We start from the raw sequence: 6,000 nt of genomic DNA, 5'->3' as shown, positions 1-6,000 counted from the left end.
GAAACGGGGACGGCGAGCTGGGGGAGGCCAGGCGGGAACCGACCCCTCCCAGACCTGGCTCGCGGGTGACTCGCCCAGGCGGGACTCGGGGTCTGCCCCCGCCCCCCTTAGGTGAGGACCAAAACCCTGGACCTACTCTGGCCGCTTGCACTTCTCTTGCACCCCGTATCTGCTCCGTCGCTTCGCCTTTCTAGATTATTTCCCTAATCGCACGCGCACTGCCAGGATCCTGGGCCAAGCCTCCCGCCGGGCAGTCCGAGGGAGCCGTGGTCCAGTTGTGGCATCCCGGCCCTGCGCTCCGAGCCCACCCCCGCGGCCCGTCAGGATCTGCTCCCCCCACTGCACTTTCCTTTCTGCAGACTTCGCTCAACCGTGCTGGCCATGCCCTGGCCCCTTGGTCGCCCAGGTGGCCTCCCGCTCCCTCCTCTCCTTCCTGTCAGCCCCCTCCCACATACCCTCCCACCACCACCCAGCCCTGCCCTTGCTTCTCCCCTTCTCACATCCATCCCATAGAATTTGCTAATGGTGTTGTGTCCTTTTACAAGGAGTAGAATGCAGTTTCCCAGGGGAGTAGAGATTGCTGCTATTTGTGTTCGCTGCTGTATTTCCAGCTTCTAGGACTGTGCCTGCCGCATTGGAAACCTCTGTCAGCTATTGGTTGGCTGAATGAGTGGACTTCCAGCACTTTGTAACCTGCTGGGCCCTCTGCTAAGTCGGTGGATAGAAGCACTCTCTCCCTGGTGGTCAAGCTGACTGCCCCCATCTTAGCGACAGTCACACAGGGGTGTGGCCAAAAATCCAGAGTGGAACAAGAGGCTGTGCGCTGGAGAGAAGGTCACGAGAGCCCAGGCCCACGCCCCAGTGGCGGCTGCATCAGGGGGGTCCCCTGCGTCCTTCTGGAAGGAACTGTGAGAACACGGTGTGGGCTCACAGGAAAGCGTAGCAGTTTTATTTAGGGCTGTCTCAAGGCGCAGATTCCAGGCTAGTCCCGCCCGCTGCTGGGCCCTGGACCAGGGAGGCAAACCTGAGCACAGGGCTGTGCCCTGGTGCTGCCCCCTCCCAGGTGGGCACTCACACCCAGGCTCTTGCTGCCACTGGACTGGCTTGGTGAGCAGCCTCCTCCCCCAAGCTTCCAGTCCTCTCTCCCGGCTCTAGGCGCAGAACACACTTGCCCACACACACACATGCATGTCTCAGCACGATGTACATATCAAGGTCCGGTCCCCATTGTCAGCTGGAGAAGAGGCAGGACCAGCCACAGCCCGGCCCCCAGACCACCCAGCTCCCTGCTGAGGGCCTGCTGTTGGGGCTGGGGGCAGGGCTGGGGGTGGGGGGAGAAGTACCCCTCCAGGTGGCTGGAAGGAAAATGGCGTCCTCCTTGGGTTACAAACAAGCTCTGTGACCTTGATGATCCCTTAGTCCCTCCAAGCCTCAGTCTGCCCGTTGTTCAGCAGCAAGGATGGTCACCTGGTCTGCGTGTGCCACGCACAGGGAAGCTTGTCACAAGACATGAAGCGCTCGGAGAATTGTCAGGGCAGTCAAACTCCTCCATGTGCCTCTACTGTGGTAGACAGGTGTCACCACCCACAGAAAGCCAGCAGCAAGAAGGAGCCCTCATGGGAACTGCGGGCTCCTGGAGGCCACGATGTCCTGTGGATGAGTGATGCACCACCTGAGGGGGGATACTGCACGTGGCGGGGGGGGGATAGGGCGGACGTTAAAACTGCTCCAAAACGATAGGCTGGGGGCCGGCGCGGTGGTCCAGCAGCTGAAGCGGAATCCCGGCTGCTCTGCTTCTGATGCAGCTCCCTAGTACTGCTTCTGGGAAAACAGCGGAGGATGGCCCAAGTGCTTGGGTCACTGCCACTTACATGGGAGACCCAGATGGAGCTCCTGGCTCCGGCCTGGCCCAGACTTGGCTGTTGTAGCCATTTGGGGAGTGAACAGTGGATGGAAGGTCTCTCTCTCTCTCTCTCTCTCTCTGTCTTTTTGTCACTTTACCTTTTGAATAAAGAAATAAATCTTGGACCAGTGTTGTGGTACAGTGAGTTAAAGCCACAGCCTGCAGTGCTGGCATCCCATGTGGACACCAGTTTGAGTCTTGGCTATTCCGCTTCCAATCTAGCCCCCCACTGATGTACCTGGGAAGGCAGTGGAAGATGGCCCAGGTGCTTGGGCCCCTGCACCCATGTGGGAGACCTGGAGGAGGCTCTTGGCTTCAGCCTGACCCAGCCCAGTCAGTTTGGCCATTTGGGGAGTAGGCCAGTGGATGCAAAATTTATTCCCTCTCACTCTCTCTCGTTGTAACTCTGCCTTTCAAATGCACAAATAAATCTTTTTTTAAAAGGGAATCTTTAAAAATTTTCTTACAAAAACAAAGTTATACAAAGGTAAGTTATTGCTTGATTCAACCACAACAAACTTTTTTTTTTTTAATTCCAGAGGCAGGGAGAGAGCACGTATGTCCCATTTGCAGGCTCACTCCCCAAACACCTGGAATGGCCAGCGCTGCTCTGCGCTGGGGCCAGGGGCAGGGGCTCCGTCCAGGTCTCCCTCGTGGGGGGCAGGGACCCAGCTATCTAAGCCTTCACTGCTGCCGCCCCATGTCTGCACTTGCAGGAAGCTGGAACCAGAGCCAGGCCGGGTATCAGCCCAGGCACCCTCATGTGGGATGTGGAGTCTTAATTTAAAGGCCAAATGTCCACTCTCCAAAATTGTCTTCATTCTGGAAAATGTCAGACTTGTACCCGAACAGAGAACTGTATGATCCCATCTGAGTGAGAGATTTAGAAAAGAGGCGGAAAGCAGGTTGGAGACCGCGGAGGGCTAGGACGGGGCGGGAGCCGGGGCTCCGTGCTGAGCCCCCCGTGAACCTTTGGGGGCGATGGAAAAGCTCCAGACGAGCACCGCAGTGGTTGTCGCACAACTCTGCATTTATTTTTTAAAAAATCTTAAATTGTGCGCCTGTAGCTGGTGGAGTTTATTGGCATATAAATTATAGCTCAACAGCTTTATTGAGGTATAATTTACATACCAATAAGATATATAAAGACCTGCATAGATGGAACGTGTGTGCTTTGATGAATTTGGATCCTGTGAACACCTGTAGTGCCGTAACCACAGTTAAAGTCACAAACCAAGTCCTTCCAAAGTTTCCTTGTGTCCCTTCATTGTTTTATTTTGTTTTCATGGTGAAAACACTTGAAGTCCACTCGCTTCAATTTTGAAGTGCACAATATCGTTTTGCTAGCTAATGGCACTCTATTGCACAGCACAGCTCCAGAACTTTTTTTTTTTTTTTTTTTAAGATTTATTTTATCTATTTGAAAGGCAGGGTATAGAGAGAGGTAGAGACAGAGAGAGGTCTTCCATCTGCTGGTTCACTCCCCAAATAGCTGCAACAGCCAGAGCTGAGCCAGTCTGAAACCAGAAGCCAGGAGCTTCTTCCCGGTCTCCCACACAGGTGCAGGAGCCCAAGAACTTGAGCCATCCTCCACTGCTTTCCCAGGCACGTTAGCAGAGAGCTGGATCAGAAGTGGAGCAGCCAGGACCCATATGGTATGCCAGCACTGCAGGCTAGGGGTTTAACCCACTGTGCCACAGCCACAGCACCAGCCCCTAGAACTTTAAAAATATATATATTTATTTGTTTATTTTAAAGGTGGAGTTACAGAAAGAGGTGAGGAGGGGGGAGAAAGAGATATCTTCTATCTGCTGGTTAACCCCCAAAATGGCTGCAATGGCTGGGGCAGGCTGGAGCCAGGAACCTGGATCTCCATTAGGTCTCCCACATGGGTGGCAGGAGCCCAAGCACTTGGGCCATCTTCTGTTGCTTTCCCAGGCCATTATCAGAGAGCTGGATCAGAAGTGGAGCAGCCAGGGCTGGGACCAGAGCCCATATGGGATGCTGGTATCAGGAAGCTTAACCCGCTGCACCACAACTCCAGTTCTAGGACTGCTTATCAACATAAGCGATCCTTTCTATCAGTTACACAATCCCCCACTGCCTCCACGCTCCGGCCCCTGGCAACTACTACTGTATTTTCTGCTTCTAGGAATCTGACTGTTATAAATATCTGACATATGCTGATTTCATTTCACGCACTACTTGTGCTTCTGTGATTAGCTTATTTCATTTAGTGCAATGTCCTCCAAGTTCATCCTGTTGTACACTTCCTGCTTTCAAAATACAATGTGGGGCCAGCGCTGTGGCCAGCTCTCTGCTATGGCCTGGGGAAGCCGTGGAAGATGGTCCAAGTCCTTGGACCCCTGCACCCGTGTGGGAGACCTGGAAGAAGCTCCTGGCTCCAGGCTTCTGATCGGTACAGCTCCGGCTGTTGTGGCCATCTAAGGAGTGAACTAGTGGATGGAAGACCTCTCTCTCTGCCTCTCTGTAACACTGCCTTTCAAATAAATACATCTTAAAAAATACAATGCAAATTAGAATAATTAAAATTATATATTGAGTAATTAAAATAGTGTGGTACTGGCATAAAGACAGACCTGTGGCCCAATGGGACAGAACAGAGTCCAGAAATAAGCCTGTGCATGTGCAGCCAACTGATTTTTGACAGAGGTGCTAAGAATACGCAGTAGGGAGACCTCCCATTCATTGGTTCACTCCCCAAATGTGTTTGTTGCAAATGGTGGTGGGAAGATTGGCTAGCTGCAGGGACAATAAGGAGAATGGAGCCCTACCTTCCACCATGCCTCAGAGTCGACTCAGACTAAATGTGAGACCTGACCCCATAAAGCTCATGGAAGGAAACACAGGAGAAAGCTCCTTAACATTGGTCTTGGCAATGACTTTTGACATGACAACAAAAGCAGATACAAGTAGGATAGCATCCAACTAACAAAGCCCTGCCCAGCAAAGGAAGAAGTCAGCAGGGTGGTGGAAAACAACATGCGAAATGGGAGCAAATACTTGCAAAGCAAGCATCCGACAAGGGATTAATATCCCAAATACACAAATGACTCAACAGAAAAAAAATCAAGCAACCTGATTAATAAAAGGGCAAAGTAATCAAACAGATTTCCCAAAATGGTGATATAAAGGGCCAACAGGTATATGAAAAGATGCTCAATATCAGTATCAGAAAATGCAAATCAAAACTGCGCTGAAATACCTCCTACCTGTTATGATGGGTATTATCAAAAATGGAAAAAGTTAAGTGTTAGTAAGAATGTGGAGAAGGTGGAACCCTGTACAACATTGGTGGGAATGTAAAATCAGGTAGCAGCTATGGAAAAAGAGTACAGAGGTTCCTCTGAAAATTGAAAACAGAACTACTATATGATCCATCAACCCTACTTCTGGGGTACATCTCCAAAAGAATGGAAATTGGGATCCTGAAGAGATACCTGCATGATTCACAATAGCCAAGATATGGAAACCACCCAAATATCGACAGGTGAATAAAAGTGATGACAGAGGCTGATGCTGTGGCATAGTGGGTAAAGCCACTGCCTGCAGTGCCGACATCCCATATGGGCGCTGGTTCGAGTCCTGGTTGCTCCACTTCTGATCCAGCTCTCTGCTGTGGCCTGGGAAAGCAGTAGAAGATGGCCCGGGTCCTTGGGCCCCTGCACCTGCGTGGGAGACTCGGACTGAGTTCCAGGCTTTTAGCTTCAGCCCTAGCCCATGGCTGTTTTGGTTATTTGGGGAGTGAATCAATGGATGGAAGCTCTCTCTGTCTCTCTCTCAAATAATTAATTAAAATTCTTACAAACAAAAATAATATGAGTTTCAATAATTCTTGATTATGACCAATCTTGTTTCATCTGGACTTATACTCCTTTTCTTCATTATACTATTTTAATGCAAATCCCAGATCATGCTGTTTCATTAGTACTTTAAAATGTGTATCTAAAAGATAAGGGTTTTTTTTAAAGACTCAATATTGATATCATATTTTCATTTTTAAAAGGATTTATTGGGGGCCGGTACTGAGGCTTAGTGGGTAAAGCCACTGCCTGCAGTGCTGGCATCCCTTATGG

Source organism: Oryctolagus cuniculus, chromosome 5 (assembly GCF_051225735.1).
Source record: "Oryctolagus cuniculus isolate XC-2025 breed Fujian yellow rabbit chromosome 5, ASM5122573v1, whole genome shotgun sequence".
Classification (NCBI taxonomy): Eukaryota; Metazoa; Chordata; class Mammalia; order Lagomorpha; family Leporidae; genus Oryctolagus; species Oryctolagus cuniculus.
The sequence above is the reverse complement of the archived record's forward strand: the minus strand, read 5'-3'. Positions refer to the sequence as shown.